The sequence below is a fragment of the Hippopotamus amphibius genome, chromosome 3 (genome assembly GCF_030028045.1).
Source record: "Hippopotamus amphibius kiboko isolate mHipAmp2 chromosome 3, mHipAmp2.hap2, whole genome shotgun sequence".
NCBI classification, from domain to species: Eukaryota; Metazoa; Chordata; class Mammalia; order Artiodactyla; family Hippopotamidae; genus Hippopotamus; species Hippopotamus amphibius.
In genome coordinates, this window is record NC_080188.1 from 26,930,517 (window position 1) to 26,948,070 (window position 17,554).

The window sequence follows — 17,554 nt, forward strand, 5'->3', positions numbered from 1 at the left end:
TAATCCCTTGTCAGTCACTTCATTTGCAAATATTTGCTACCATTCTGTGGGTTCATAAGCACTAAAATTTGAGAGGCACTGATTTATAGCATCAGCTAGATTCAAATCCTGCCTCTATCACTTACTAGCTATGTGATCTTGAATAACTTACTCAGCTTCCCTGTGCCTCAAATCCCTCACTTGTAAAGCAAGGATAATAATAGTACCTACAACCTATAGGGTTGTTTTGAGGGGTTCATATGATATTGGACTAGAATGTTTACAACAGTGCCTGACTCATAGCAAGTGCACAACAAATGTTAGGTGTTATCAGTAATAATTGCCTCTTCTTGCCTCTTCTTTCAAGTAATATTAATACTTCTCAGACTCTTCTATCCATCATTTAAATCACTATCCAGTAGACACTGTAAAATCAGTATGTCCAAAGTTCATTCCCCCATCAAAATTTCCCCCTCCGGTGGTACTATGTCAGTCAGTGGTTCCAGCATCCATCACTGTGCCCAAAGTCAGAAACCTAGGAGTCACTCTTGTCCTCTTACCTCTTTAACTGTCCTACTTACTTAGTAACAATGTCCTTTTGATTACACAGCTTTATTATTCCTGAAATCTGTTCCCCTGTATTTGTTAGCACTTCAACCATATTAGTTCAGGCTTTCATCTTTTCTTTCTTGGATTAAAACAGCTTTAACAGATGTAGCTGCTCTTCTTTAATTTAATCTGTTACCTACACAGCTGATAGTGATTTTTCTGAAATTCAAACCTGATCTTATTTCCATTCCCTTGTTTCAAATCCATTTATGCCTTCCCTCTATTACTTTTAACACTTTCTCTCTACTATTTCTTCTCTAGCTATAACTAATATCATTATTTTTTGGATGCCCAAAGCACCCCACTCTCTCACCTGTTGGAGCATATGCTGCCCTTTCCTCCTTGAGCACCCATTCCCTTGTTCTTCCTTTAGCTAACTCGTTTGTCTCTCAAAATTACCTCCTGCCCAGCTATGTTTTCCTATGATGCCCTAGGATCCCCTTAATTACAGCAGTAATTTTATTGCATTACACACTGAACACTTAAGTAGTTAAGCATATGGATTCCAGAGTTAGACTGTATAGATCTGAATCCTGGTATCACCGGTTACAGCACTATGACACTGACCTACTTAATTTCTGTGCTTTTGTCCCCTCATTTGTAAAAATATTGTTTTAATAGTAGTCATCTCTTACTTTGAGAATTAAATGATATGACACGTAAAATTCTTAGAACAGGGCTTCCTAGGTGGCGCAGTGGTTGAGAATCTGCCTGCCAATGCAGGGGACAAGGGTTTGATCCCTGCTCCAGGAAGATCCCACATGCTGCGGAGCAACTAAGCCCATGTGCCACAACTATTGAGCCTGCACTTTAGAGCCCATGGGCCACAATTATTGAGCCCATGTGCTGCAACTACTGAAGCCCACGTGCCTAGAGCCCGTGCTCCACAACAAGAGAAGCCACGGCAATGAGGCGCCCGTGCACCACAATGAAGAGTAGCCCCCCCTCACCGCAACTAAAAAGAAAGCCCGCGCACAGCAAAAAAGACCCAACAAAGCCAATAAAATTAAAAAAAAAAAAAAATTCTTAGAACAGTGCCTGGTACAAAGTAAGTGCTTGACAAATATCAGCTAGTATTATTATTGCCACTGAAGAACTTAGCTTTTCAGCAGCAGAGGCTGCATTTATGTTTGATTTTGTTTTTGTCTTGTTTTATTTTTTTAACCTCTGTGCTCTTTATCCAGCTCCTGGCATATCGTGTATACTCATTAATGACTAAGTCTTTTATTCATTCTGTTTTTTAACAAATACTAGTGGAGCACCTAAGTGTCAGGCACTGTGCTAGGCACTAGGGATATATCAGTGAAAAAATTAAAATCCTGCCCACATAGTGCTTACCTAAAGACAGAAAAGGCATAAATAAAACATAGGTCAGGTGGCAGTAAGTGCCATGGAAGGGGAAAAAAAGTCAGGGAGTAGAAGAGGGAATGGGAAATGCTAGCAAAGGGCAAGTGTTGAGGACGTGAGAGAAAAAAAGAGAAAGGTTGCAATTTTTAAACAGGATGATCAAGAAAGTCTCACTGAGAAGATGACAACTCAGCAAAGATCCAAAGTAGATGAGAGGTTGATATTCTAGGGCACTCAGATACCCTACCCAGAGGAGGAAACAATTACATAGGCCCCAAGATGGGTGCCTGCTTGGCCTGTTTGAGAAAATGCTAGAGGAGTGTTCCTGTGGTGTAGTTAAGAGGGGAAGAACAGAAGAATATGAGGTCGGGGGAGTTTCCTGATGGCCTAGTGGTTAGGATTCCGGGCTTTCACTGCCGTGGCCCTGGTTCAATCCCTGTTTGGGAAATTGAGATCTCGCAAGCCACGTGGTGTGGCCAAAAAGAAAAAAAAAAAAAAAAAAGATGTTAGAAGGGAGGTAGAGAAAGATTGCAGAGTCTTGTGAGCCACTGTAAGGACTTTGTCATTTATTGGAGAAAGCCGGGAAGCCACTGGAGGGTTCTGAAAAGAGGAGTAAATATCTGACTTGGATTTTAACAAGATCAGTGTGGTTGCTATGTTAAAAGTAAACTGAGGCAAGGAGAGAGAGCAGTTAGGGGACTTGAGCAATAATTTAGGCAAGAGACGATAATGACCATGGTAGTGGTCATGGGTCTAGTGAGAATGAATCAGATTATGGGGATATGACTTGAAGACAGAGCTAATAGGATTTACCAAGTGAGTGTATGTAGAGTATGAAACGAAAAAGGAGTCAAGGACAGGATCCCTCCAAGGATTTTAGCCCAAAATAAATTAGAATGAGGAATTGCCTTCAAGTGAGATGGAGAAGATTAAATAAGAGGTTAATTTTGTTCTGGTGTGGGGTTGGAGATCAGAAATTTGGTTTGGGATATTCAAAGTTTGAGATGCTTATTAAATATATATATATATATATATATATATAGACAGATATATGAGTCTAGAGTTCCAGAGAGAGGGGTCTGTACTGGAAAACTAAATTTGGGAGTTATCAGAACACAGATGTTATTTAAACCTTGAAATTGTATGAGATTACCAAGACAGTGACCGCCACGATGTCCAAAGTCTGAATTCATGGGCACCCCAAAATTTAGAAGTCAGAGAGATGAGGAGGAACCAGAAAAAGATACTGAGAAAGAGTTACCAGTAAGATTAAAAAAAGAATGGAAAAGTGGGATATTTTGGAATCAAGTGAAGAAAATGTTTAAATAAAGAGTGATCAATTGTGTCAATTGCTTTTCTTAGAATAGGTCAAGTAATACAAGAACTGAGAACTGAACAGTCAGTTTAGTAATATGGAAGGCATGGGGACTTTTACAAAGGCATTTGCAGTGGAAGAGTAGGGGAAAAACATGCTTGAAGTAGGTCCAAGAGAGACTGGGAGAAAAGGAAATGGAGGCAGGAAAAATAGAAAATTCTTTCAAGGAGTTTTACCATAAAAGAGCAAATAAATAGGATGTGGGCTCAAGAGAAGTTGTGGGGGGGATGTCGTTAAACGTGTGAAAATTATAGCTTGTATATAAGCTGATGGGAATTTTCCAACAGTGAAGGGAAACTAAAGATATGAGAGAGAGTGAGTGAGTAGAACTGCTGAAGGGATGTCCTTGAGTACAGGAGAGAGGATGAGATCTACCTTACAAGTGTAGGGCAGGTCTTCTACTATGGCAGAAGATCCATAGTAACAGGAGGAAAGACAGACTATATGGGCACAAATGCAGATAGGCTCACAGATGTTGTGATTAGAGTCTGTGGCTTCTCATTGCATCTCTCTTTTCAAGCAATTTCAGAACACATATTCTATTGCATACATAAATGACTTTTCATTTAACTTTTTTAAAAAGATCATAGTACACATGATACTGTTGACATAAATATGGAGGGGCAAAGTCCCTTTTCTTGTAAGAATTAGTTCTGTGGGTCAAATAGGTAAACATGTAATTGTGGTGGTGTATGTGTTATCAAAAAGGCATTTGAAAATGCTACAAGAGCTAAGACTGAGAAAAACACTGAACAAAATTTTCAGAGTACATAAGCATGCAGCCAGGACTAATTTCCTATGGTTTAATATTCTGGTCAGTAAACTTTCAAAATTCTGTGTTTTAACATCATACGAATATGAAAGTTCTCATTTCCTGCGTAGATGAGTAAGTAATACTTGTATTTGTTTTTTAGTCACTTTAAGGTTGATATAGGGAAACTGCCCTGTGGTTCTAATCTCATAAAAAAATAACTTCAAAACTGAGATTGCTGTATAGGACCCAGCTGCAAAAATTCAAAATCAGCTACACGCAGCTGCACTCTGGTTCCCCTAATTCATCTAACAGCTTTGAGTGGGTTCTATAAGTGACATTAGAAAAGGCACAGCAGATGTGCAAGATGGCTTCTGAAATCTAAAGTAGGACAGATGGTTCTCTGGTTGATTGACCACATGAGGAGCACTACAGCAAGGGTCACCTCCTGTGGAGGACTGTCCCTCTGAACCCCCACCCCTGCTTCTGCCTACAAATGAAAGGGTCATACAAGAAAGAAAAGCAGGGATGGCTATTTAGAAAGTCTTTGCTTATAAATATTCATTATAGTGAAAAGATTCTCAGTAAAAGAAAGAATCACCTAGATGTGGAAAAAATTCTCCTTCTCTAGCCTTTGACAAAGAGTTGACTCTGCATAATTACAATGAAGTAGATTCGTGTCTGAACACAGTATTCAGGATAGTGGAGGTACAGATGAAAGAACAAAGAAGTAATATAATTGGAATTTATAAGCTACCAAATAGCACTGGTTAGTACTAGACTAGTTCCTCATTGGAAGCCCCACATTACCCTTAAAAATAAATGTTTTATTTTAAATTTTAATTAGAAAGCTGGACAATTACTTCTGATTGTTAACCAGAAATTAATAGGCTAGGCTACATCACCTGTATGCTTACCCCTTTCCCTCTCTCTCTCTCTCTTTCTCTTTTGTTTTTCAAATTCCTTTCTAGTACTTCAGCTCTTCAAGAAAAGTAAAAAGAAACTCATGTTCATTGCATGTAAACTAAATGTGGGCCCTGTACCTAGTTCAGGGCCCACATCCTAGATCTATATGATTTAGGATCCTAGATCTATATGATTTAAGACCTCAGTGATATTAACTGACTCTTTTCTTAGGTTCATATTAATACAGAAACATGAACCCCCAATGTTATTGATGCTTCTCTTCATCTCTTTTGCCCCAGGAAAATATGTCCAAGCCTAAGTTCGGATACATGGTGGGATTCCAAGATTTCTGCCTTCAATCCAGTTCTTGAAGAAATGTATACAGTGGCAGATGCAAGATTTCTCCACAGAAAAGCCTCAGGAATGGCAATGTGTTTGCAAGGAAGAGCTGGGAATAAATTGTCATGAAACTTCATTTTCCTAAAACTATGCTTACTTGGAGCAAGCCGCCAAATCTGCCAGCTTCACACTCCCCTGGGAAGTCTGCCTTTTGGAGGGTCTTCAAGAAGTGCTGCACTTTGATAAAAGTCTGAAAATTATAATGGACCCTATCTGTGGATAAATTTAGACTTTATTCCTAAGGCTCATGAAGTAAACTGTGTTCTGATCATATAGACAGCAACGTCCCAGGTACCTCTTTTCATTCTCAAACAATTACAGAAGCAATGAATAGCTGACTAAGTGACAAAGAAGAATGACTAAGTGATCTGGATGATAGAATAATGTAAATCATCCAATTAGAACAGCATACAGAAAGACAAATGAAAAAAAAAGTGAAAGCAACATGCAAGATCTATGGGACAGTATAAAGTGTTTCAACCTATGCATAATAGGGCTTCCAGAAGGAAAAGAGGGAGAAAAGGGGATCAAAAATGTATTTGAAGAAATTATGGCTGAAAATTTCCCAAACTTCAAGAAGGAAACAGACATCCAGTTACAGGAAGCATATGAGGTCCCCCAAACAAGATAAACCCAAACGGACCCACAGCAAGACATATAATAATTAAAATGACAAGAGGGAAAGTCACAAAAGGAAAAGCAAATATAAAAAAGGATTGAAGATCACTTAAATTAGCCAGTACATAGATTAAAAAACAACAAGAAAATTTTTTATAAAGGCAACTATAACTAAAACTAACAGCAAAAGGATAAGCATGAAGATGTAAAATAGGACAGCAAAATCACAAGATGTGGGGGAGGGGAGTATAAAAATGTAGATCTTTTAGAATATGTTTGGATTTGTATGACTGTCAGTTTAAAGCAAGCAGATACAGTAATGGGTCAATATACTTGAACTTTATGGTAATCACAAATCAAAAGCATACAACAGATTCACAAGAAAACAGAAAGGATCTCAGGCATACTACAAAAGAAAATTATCAAACCACAAAAGGAAAAACAAAAAGAAGATATGAATAAATAAGGACTACAAAAACAATTGGAAAATAAGGTTTAAAATGGCAATAAATACATACCTATCAATAATTACTTTCAATGTCAATGAACTAAATGCTCTGATAAACAAAGAGTGGCAGATTGGATAAAAAAAACAACAATCTACAATATACTGCCTATAAGAGATCACTTTAGGGTGAAAGACACACACAGATTAAAAGTGAGAGGATGGAAAAAGATATTTCATGCAAGTAGAAATGAAAAGAAAGTGAGAGTAGCAATACTCACATAAGACAAAATAGACTTTAAAACAAAAGCTATAAACAAAGACAAAGAAGGATATTTAGAGGACTGGGGCGGGGAGGGTGGGGGGGACTCGAGGTGGGGGGAGTCGGGGAGGGGAGGGAATGCAGGGATATGTGTATAAAAACAGATGATTGAACCTGGTGTACCCCCCAAAAAATAATTTAAAAAATAAATAAATAAAGATACTGTGGTACTAGCATAAAAAAAAAGACAAAATAGACTTTAAAACAAAAGCTATAAACAAAGACAAAGAAGGATATTTATTACATAATGATAAAGGGATCAATATATGAAGATATTACACTCATTAACATATATGTACTCAATATAGGAGCACCTAAATATATAAATCAAATGCTAACAAATATAAAGGGAGAAGTTGACAGGAATATAATAATAGTAGGAGACTTTAATACCCCACTGACATCAATGGACAGATCATGCAGACAGAAAACCAATAAGGCAACACAGGTCCTAAATGACACAATAGACCAGTTGAATTTAATTGATATCTACAGGACACTAAATCCAAATACACATTCTTTTCAAGTAAACATGGAACATTCTCTAGGATAGACAACATACTAGGTCACAAAACAAGCCTCAAAAAAATTTGAGAGGATAGATATTATTTCAAGCATATTTTCTGACCATAACACTATGAGACTAGAAATCAACCACAGAAAGAAAAAAGGGAAAAGAATGAACACATGGAGACTAAATAACATGCTACTAAAAAACCAAGGGCTCAATAATGAAATCAAAGAAAAAAATAAGAGAATACCTTGAGACAAACAAAAATGAAAACACAACTTTCCAAAATCTATGGGATGCAGCAAAAGCAGTTCTAAGAGGGAAGTTCATAGCTATACAGGCATTCCTCAGAAATAAGAAAGATCTCAAATAACCTAATCTACCACCTAAAAAATTAGAAAAAGAAGAGCAAACAAAGCCAAAAGTCAGCAGGAGGAAGGAAATAATAAAGATCAGAAGAGAAATAAATAAAAGAAAGATTAAAAAAATAGGAAAAAAAAAATAGGAAAGCTCAATAAAACCAAGACCTGGGGGCTTCCCTGGTGGTGCAGTGGTTAAGAATTCTCCTGCCAATGCAAGGGACACAGGTTCAAGCCCCAGTCCGGGAAGATCCCAGATGCCACGGAGCAGCCAAGCCCGTGCACCACAGCTACTGAGCCTGTGATCTAGAGCCCACAAGCCACAATTACTGAGCCTACATGCCACAACTACTGAAGTCCCCATGCCTAGAGCCTGTGCTCCGCAACAAGAAAAGCCACCACACTGAGAAGCCCGTGCACTGCAACAAAGAGTAGCCCCTGCTCACCACAACTAGAGAAAGCCCACACACAGCCAATAAACTAAAAATTAATTAATTAATTAATTAAAAAAAAAAACAACTTACAGACTCAAATACTTATTAAAAAAACAAACAAACAAAAAGACCTGGTTCTTTGAAAAGATAAATAAAATTGACACCTCTAGACAGACTCATGAAGAAGAAAAGAGAGAGGACTCAAATAAACAAAATAAGAAGTGAAAGAGGAGAAATAACAAATGATAACACAGAAATACCCCCCAAAAATGTAAGAAAATACTGTGAACAGTTATATTTCAACCAATAAATTGGACAACTTAGAAGAAATGGACATGTTTCTAGAAACATACAGCCTGCCAAAAGTGAGTCAAGAAGAAACAGATAATCTGAACAGACTGATTACTAGAAGTGAAATGGTATCTATTATTTAAAAAAACAAAACAAAACAAAACAAAAAACCTCCCTGCAAACAAATGTCCAAGATTGGATGGCTTCACTGGGGAATTCTACCAAACATACAAAGAACAACTTATACCTATCCTTCTCAAACTATTCCAAAAAATTGAAGAGGAGGGAACACTCCCAAAATCACGCTATGAAGCCATCATCACCCAGATATAAAAACCAGACAAAGACACTACAAAAAAAAAAAAAAGGAAATTATAGGCCAATATCATTGATGAAAAGATGAAAAACTCCTCAACAAAATATTAGCAAACCAAATCCAACCACACATCAAGATCCAGTTTGATTCATCCCAGGATCACAAGGATGATTCAACTTACATAAATCAATCAATGTGATATACCACATTAACAAAAAGAAAGACAAAAACTACATGATCATCTCAACAGATACAGAAAAGGCTTCTGACAAAATTCAACATCCACTCATGATACAAACTCTCACCAAACTGGGTATAAAGGGACATACACCAACATAATAAAAGCCATTTATAACAATCTCACAGCCAACATAATACTCAGTGGTGAAAAGCTAAAAGCCTTCCTGCTAAATTCAAGAACAAGACACTCTCACCACTTCTATTCAACATAGTTGTGGAAATCCTAGCCACAGCCTGGATTCCCAATCAGACAAGAAAAAGAAATAAAAACTATCCAAATTGGAAGACAGGAGGTAAAACTGTCACTATTTGCAGATGACATGATACTCTATATAGAGAACCCTAAAGTTCCACACAAAGACTACCAGAACTAATAAATAAATTCAGCGAGGTGGCGGGATACAAGATTGATATACACAAATATGCTGCATTTCTTTTGCGCTAGCAATGAAATATCAGAAAGTTTTTAAAAATCCCATTTAAAATTGCATTTAAAAATGTAATACCTAGGAATAAACTTAACCAAGGAGGTGAACGACCTATACACTGTAAAGCTATAAAACACTGATAAAGGAACTTCAAGATGATTCAAAGAAATTGAAAGATATCCCATGCACTTGGATTGGAAGAATTAATATTGTTAAAATGGCCATATTCCCAAAGTAATCTACAGATTTTATGCAATCCCTATCAAAATATCCGACATTTTTCACAGAACTAGAAAAAAAATCTTAAAATTCATATATAACCACAAAAGACTCAACACTGACAAAAAAAAATCCTGAGGGAAAAGAACAAAGCTGGAGGCATAACCCTTCCAGATTCAGACTATACCACAAAGCTACAGTAATCAAAACAGCATAGTATTGGCACAAAAACAGGCATATAGATCAATAGTAAAGGATAGAGAACCCAGAAATAAACTCACACACCTATGGTCAATTAATCTATGACAAAGGTTGCAAGACTATACAACAGAGAAAAGACAGTCTCTTCAACAAGTAGTGTTGGGACAAGTGGACAGCTACATGAAAATCAATCAAATTAGAACACTCCCCCATACCATACACAAAAAATAATCTCAAAATGGTTTAAGGACATAAATATAAGACATGAAACCATATAAGTCCCAGAAGAGAACATTCTCGGACATAAACTGTAGCAATATTTTCTTAGCTCAGTCTCCTAAGGCAAAAGATATGAAAGCAAAAATAAACAAATGGGACTTAATCAAACTTATAAGCTTTTGCACAGCAAAGGAAATAACCAACAAAATGAAAAGACAACCTAAAGACTGGGAGGAAATATTTGCAAACAATGTGACTGACAGGGGATTAACATTCAAAACACACAAATAGCTCATACAACTCAGCATCAAAAAAAAAAAAAAAAAAACAACAACCCAATCAAAAAATGGGCAGAAGACCTAAACAGACATCTCTCCAAAGAAGACACACGGATAGCCAAAAGGCACGTGAAAAGGTGCTCAGCATTGCCAATTATTAGAGAAATGCTAATCTAAAGCCCAATGAGGTATCACCTCACACCAGTCAGAATGGGTATCATCAAAAAGTCTACAAATAGGGACTTCCCTGGTGGCTCAGTGGTAAAGAATCTGCCTGCGAATGCAAGGGACATGGGTTTGAACCCTGGTCTGGGAAGATCCCACATGCTACAGAGCAACTAAGCCCATTCACCACAACTGCTGAGCCTGCACTCTGCAGCCTGAGAGCCACAACTACTGAGCTCCTGTGCCGTAACTACTGAAGCCTGAGCAGCTAGAACCCACGCTCTGCAACAAGAAAAGCCACAGCAATGAGAAGCCCACACACTGCAACGAAGAGTAGCCCCATGCCCACCACAACTAGAGAAAAAGGCCAGAGCAGCAATGAAGGCTAAAAAAAGCCCGAATGCAGCAACGAAGACCCAATGCAGCCAAAAATAAATTAAAAAAAAAAAAAAGTCTACAAATAACAAATGCTGGAGAAGGTGTGGAGAAAAGGGAACCCTTCTACACTGTTGGTGAGAATTTAAATTGGTGCAGCCACCATGGAAAACAGCATGGAAATTCCTTAAAAAACTAAAAATAGAGCTACCATGTGATCCAACAATCTGACTCTTGGGTACATATCCAGAAAAGATGAAAACTGTAATTTGAAAAGATACAGGCACTCCAACGCTCACAGCAGCACTATTTACAATAACCAAGACATAGAAACAACCCAAGTGCGCATTAACAGATGACTGGCTTAAGATGGGGTATATACAATGGAAAATTACCCAGACATAAAAAAGAATGAAATACTGCCATTTGTAGCAACACTGATGGACCTAGAGAATATTATACTTAGAGAAGTATGTCAGAGAGAGAAAGACAAATATTATATGATATCACTGATTTGTGGAATCTAAAAAATACTACAAATAAATCTATATACAAAACAGAAACAAACTCACAGACACAGAAAACAAGCTGATGGTTACCAAAGGGGAAAAGGAGCAGGGAGGGATAAATTAGGATTATTTGATTAACAGATACAAACTATTCAATACTCTACATAAAATAGATAAACAACAAGGACTTATTATATAGCACAGGGAACTATATTCAATATCTTACAATAACCTATTGTGGATAAAGAATGTTGCCTGTCATATCAGCAAACAAAGAATGCTGTGGCCATCAAGCCACCAGCCACTACCACAGACCACAACCATGAGACTGAGGGAACTCAGGATAGCAACAAAAGGGCTGCCCGATGTCAAGCCCTCAGTCATTGCAGCCACGCCCAACAGTGTATCCTGATGGGACTCAGGATAGGAAAGAACAGCATACTGGCCCTTGATAGCTAAGGTCCATACCAATGGAATGATTTCAATGACTCCTGTATCTTCCTATACATAAAAAAGCACTAAATTCATTAACCTGAGATGCCTGGTGGTGTTTAATTAACAGTAACCTTTCCGTGTTCTGACTACCTGGCTTTTGTTGCAAAACTCATATATCCTCCTCCCTTACCTCTTTGGAGAAGTCCCTCAGAGTTACTTGAGAGGCTGCTTCCCAGGCTTGATGTCCTCAGCAATTCCACCAAATAAAATATAATTTTCAGGAGAAGAATCAAGATGACAGAGTAGGAGGATGTGCGCTCACTCCCTCTTGCAAGAGCACCGGAATTACAACTAAATGCTGAAAAACCATCAACAGAAAGACACTGGAACTCACCAAAAAAACCCACCCCACATCCAGAGACAAAGGAGAAGCCACAATGAGATGGTAGGAGGGGTGCAATTGCGTTAAAATCAAATCCCATAAATGCTGGGAGGGTGACTCACAAGCTGGAGAACAGTTATACCGCAGAAGTCCTGAGGGTTCTGAGCCCCACGTCAGGCTTCCTAACCTGGCGGTCCAGCAACGGGAGGAGGAATCCCCAGAGAATCAGACTTTGAAAGCCAGCGGGATTTGATTGCAGGATCTCCACAGGACTGGGGAAATGGAGACTCCACTCTTGGAGGGCACACAAAAAAGTATGCTTGCCAGGACCCAGGGGAAGGACCCCATAGGAGACTGAAGCAGACCTACCTGTTGGTGTTGGAGGGTTGCCTGCAGAGGTGGGGGGCAGCTGTGGCTCACCGAGGAGACAGGGGCACTGGCAGCAGGAGTTCTGAGAAGTGCTCATTGGCATGAGCCCTTCCAGAGTCCACCATTAGCTCCACCAAAGAGCCTGTAAGCTCCAGGGCTGGGTCACCTCAGGCCAAACGACCACCAGGGTGGGAACACAGACCCACCCTTTAGCAGACAAGCAGCTTAAAGTGTCACTGAGTTCCACCCACCAAATCGGATTAAAGTTTTACTGAGCTCCACCCACCCAACCCAACCCAACATCAGTTGCTCCCATCAGGAAGCACCCACCAGCCTCCTAGACAGCTTCCTCCACAAGAGGGCAGACAGCAGAATCAAGCAGTATCAGCAGTATTTCATCTTATGGAACTGAAAATCACAGCCACAGAAAGGCAGAGAAAACGAAAAGGCAAAAGACTTTGTACCAGATGAAGGGACAAGATAAAACACCAGAAAAACAACTAAATGAAGAGGAGATAGGCACTTTTCCGGAAAAAGAATTCATAATAATGATGGTGAAAATGATCCAGGACTTTGAAAAAAGATTGGATGCAAAGATCGAAAAGTTGCAAGAAAAGTTTACCAAAGACCTAGAAGAATTAAAGAACAAATAAACAGAGATAAAGAACACAATAACTGAAATGAAAAATACACTAGAAGGAACCAATAGCAGATTACCTGAGGCAGAAGGGCGAATAAGTGACCTGGAAGACAGAATGGTGATAATCACTGATGAGGAAAAGAATAAAGAAAAAAAAAAAAAAGAAAAGAACTGAAGACAGACTAAGAGACCTCTGGGACAATGTTAAACGCACCAACATTTGCATGATAGGGGTCCCAGAAAGAGAAGACAGAGAGAAAGGACCTGAGAAAATACTGGAAGAGATTGTAGTTGAAAACTTCCCTAACATGGGAAAGGAAACAGCTACCCGAGTCCAAGAAGCACAGAGAGTCCCAGGCAGGATAAATCCAAGGAGAAACATACCAAGACATATAGTAGTCAAACTGACACAAATTAAAGACAGAGAAAAGTTATTAAAAGCAACAAGGGAAAAGCGACAAATAGCATACAAGGGAACTCCCATGAGGTTAACAGCTGATTTCTCAGCAGAAACTCTACTAACCAGAAGGCAGTGGCACAATATATTTCAAGTGATGAAAGGGAAGAACCTACAACCAAGAATACTCTACCCAGCAAAGATCTCATTCAGATTCGAGGGAGAAATCAAAAGCTTTACAGACAAGCAACAGCTAAGAGAATTCAGCACCACCAAACCAGCCCTACAACAAATGCTAAAGGAACTTCTCTAAGCGGGAAACATAAGAGAAGAAAAGGACCTACAAAAACAACAACAAAACAATTAAGAAAATGGTAATAGGAACATACATATCGATAATTACCCTGAATGTAAATGGACTAAATGCACCAACCAAAAGACACAGACAGAATTTTATCAAACATTTAGAGAAGAGCTAACACCCATCTTTCTCAAACTCTTCCAAAACATTGCAGAGGAAGGAACACTCCCAAACTCATTTTATGAGGCCACCATCACCCTGATACCAAAACCAGACAAAGATACTACAAAAGAAGAAAATTATAGACCAACATCACTGACGAATTTAGATGCAAAAATCCTCAACAAAATACTAGCCAACAGAATCCAACAACACATTAAAAGGATCATACACCATGATCAAGTGGGGTTTATCCCTGGGATGCAAGGATTCTTCAATATATGCAAATCAATGAATGTGATACACCATATTAACAAATTGAAGGATAAAAACCACATGATCATCTCAATAGATGCAGAAAAAGCTTTTGACAAAATTCAACACCCATTTATGATAAAAACTCTCCAGAAGGTGGGCATAGAGGGAACCTACCTCAATATAATAAAGGCCATACATGACAAACCCACAGCGAACATCATTCTCAATGGTGAAAAACTGGAAGCATTCCCTCTAAGATCAGGAACAAGATATGGATGTCCACTCTTGCCACTACTATTCAACATAGTTTTGGAAGTCCTTGCCACAGCAATCAGAGAAGAAAAAGAAATTAAAGGAATCCAAATTGGAAAAGAAGAAGTAAAACTGTCACTGTTCGCAGATGACATGATGCTATACATAGAAAATCCTAAAGATGCCACCAAAAAACTACTCGAGCTAATCAATGAATTTGGTAAAGTTGCAGGATACAAAATTAACACACAAAAATCTGTTGCATTTCTATACATTAACAATGAAAGATCAGAAAGAGAAATTAAGGAAACAATCCCACTCACCAATGCATCAAAAAGAAGAAAATACCTAGGAATAAACCTAAACAAGGAGGTAAAAGACTTGTACTCAGAAAACTATAAGGTACTAATGAAAGAAATCAAAGATGACACAAACAGATGGAGGGACATACCATGTTCTTGGATTGGAAGAATCAACATTGTGAAAATGACTATATTACTGAAAGCAATTTACAAATTCAATGCAATCCCAATCAAATTACCAATGGCATTTTTCACAGATCTAGAACAAGAAATTTTACGATTTGTATGGAAATGCAAAAGACCCCGAATAGCCAAAGCATTCTTGAGAAGGAAAGACAGAGTTGGGGAATCAGGCTTCCCGACTTCAGGCTATAATACAAGGCTACAGTGATCAAGACAGTATGGTACCGGCACAAAAACAGAAATATAGATCAATGGAACAGGATAGAAAGCCCAGAGATAAACTACGGCCAACTAATCTGTGACAAAGGAGGCAAGGATATACAATGGAGAAAAGACAGCCTCTTCAATAAGTGGTGCTGGGAAAACTGGACAGCTACATGGAAAAGAATGAGATTATAACACTTCCTAACACCATACACAAAAATAAACTCAAAATGGATAAAAGACCTAAATGTAAGGCCAGACACTATAAAACTCCTAGAGGAAAACATAGGAAGAACACTCTTCGACGTAAAAACAGCAAGATCTTTTTTGATCCACCTCCTAGAATAATGGAAATAAAAACAAAAATAAATAAGTGGGACCTAATGAAACTTCAAAGCTTCTGCACAGCAAAGGAAAGTATAAGCAAGATGAAAAGACAAACCTCAGAATGGGAGGAAATATTTGCAAACGAATCTACAGACAAAGGATTAATCCCCAAAATATATAAACAGTTCATCCAGCTCAATATCAAAAAAACAAACAACCCAATCAAAAAATGGGCAGAAGACCTAAACATGCATTTCTCCCAAGAAGACATACAGATAGCCAAGATGCACATGAAAAGCTGCTGAACATCACTAATTATTAGAGAAATGCAAATCAAAAGTACATGAGGTATCACCTCACATCGGTTAGAATGGGCATCATCAGAAAATCTACAAACAGTAAATGCTGGAGAGGGTGTGGAGGAAAAGGAATGCTCTTGCATTGTTGGTGGGAATGTAAATTGATACAGCCTCTACGGAGAACAGTATGGAGGTTCCTTGCGCAACTAAAAATAGAACTACTATATGACCCAGCAATCCCACTACTGGGCATATACCCAGAGAACATCATCATTCAAAAAGACACATGCACTCCAATGTTCACTGCAGCACTATTTACAATAGCCAGGACATGGAAGCAACCTAAATGTCCATCAACAGATGAATGGATAAAGAAGATGTGATACATACATACAATGGAATATTACTCAGCTGTAAAAAGCAATGAAACTGGGACATTTGTAGAGACATAGATGGACCTAGAGACTGTCACACACAGTGAAGTGTCAGAAAGAGAAAAACAAATATTGTATATTAACACATATATGTGGACTATAGAAAAATGGTACAAATCAACCAGTTTGCAAGGCAGAAATAGAGACACAGATGTAGAGAACAAACAAAAAATGACACCAGGTGGGGAAACTAGAGACGGTTGGGGAGGGAATGAATTGGGAGATTGGGATACCAAATTGTACACTCTAAATATATGCAGTTTATTGTAAAAAATAAAAAAATAAAAAGTTAAATAAATAAATAAATAAAATTAGTACTTTAAAAAATATAATTCTCAACTTTTAGATTGTGCATTTCTTTCAGCTGAGACTTACAATGGAAAAAATCTGAAAATACATATATCATATATGTGAATATATGAGTCATTTCACTTGTACACCTGAAACAACACAATAATGTAAATCAACTATACTTCACTTAAAAAAAAGAAAGTCAAAGGTAAATCAACTTCCAGTAAGGCTTTGAATCTTACCCAATTTTTGTTTGAATTCTTTTATTGTTGCATTGCCTAAATTACCAACGGACTCAATGACCTGTAAAGCCAGAAGAGAAAATGCCAGTTTACCTTGAATGTTAGAATCCTATTTTTTCCCACAGAAAGAGTACCACACCCTTTCTCCAATAGATATCCAATCTTTCAGTTAACTTGATTACTGAGAAATGTATGGGCAACAGAAAATATACTCATCAATACCTACCATGTGCCAAGTGTTAGACCTGACTCAGTAAATACAAAGAATATGATAAAACTGGATTCTGTACCCTTACAATCTGCTCAGAAAACAAGAAGCAGATTTTGCTTTTGCATAAAGCTCTCAGTATGTCTTCTAATTTTCTTATTTTTGTTTCTTCTTTTATAAAAATGCAAATTCATTTAAGAAATATTTATTGATTTCATACTATGTGCCAATCATTTTGATGCCAAACAGGCCGTACTGTTATGGATCTTTCATTTTAGTGAGGGGAAAGGGAGAGGGAGAGAGAGCAGGAAAGAGCAAGAGAGAGAGAATAGACAAATAGTTGTTTTAGATCATGATAATTGCTATGAAAATAATACATGGGTTAACATGGAGAGTGTCTGGCGAGCTCTTTTAATTGTGTGATCAGGGAAGGCCTCTTTGATGTGGTGATATCAGGTGCAACCACAGACAAGAATTCATGTGACAATCTGGAGGAACAGTGTTATAGAAGAAGGAATAGCAGTTGCAAAGGCCCTGAGCCCAGAACCAGCTTACCATGTTCCAGGAGCAAAATG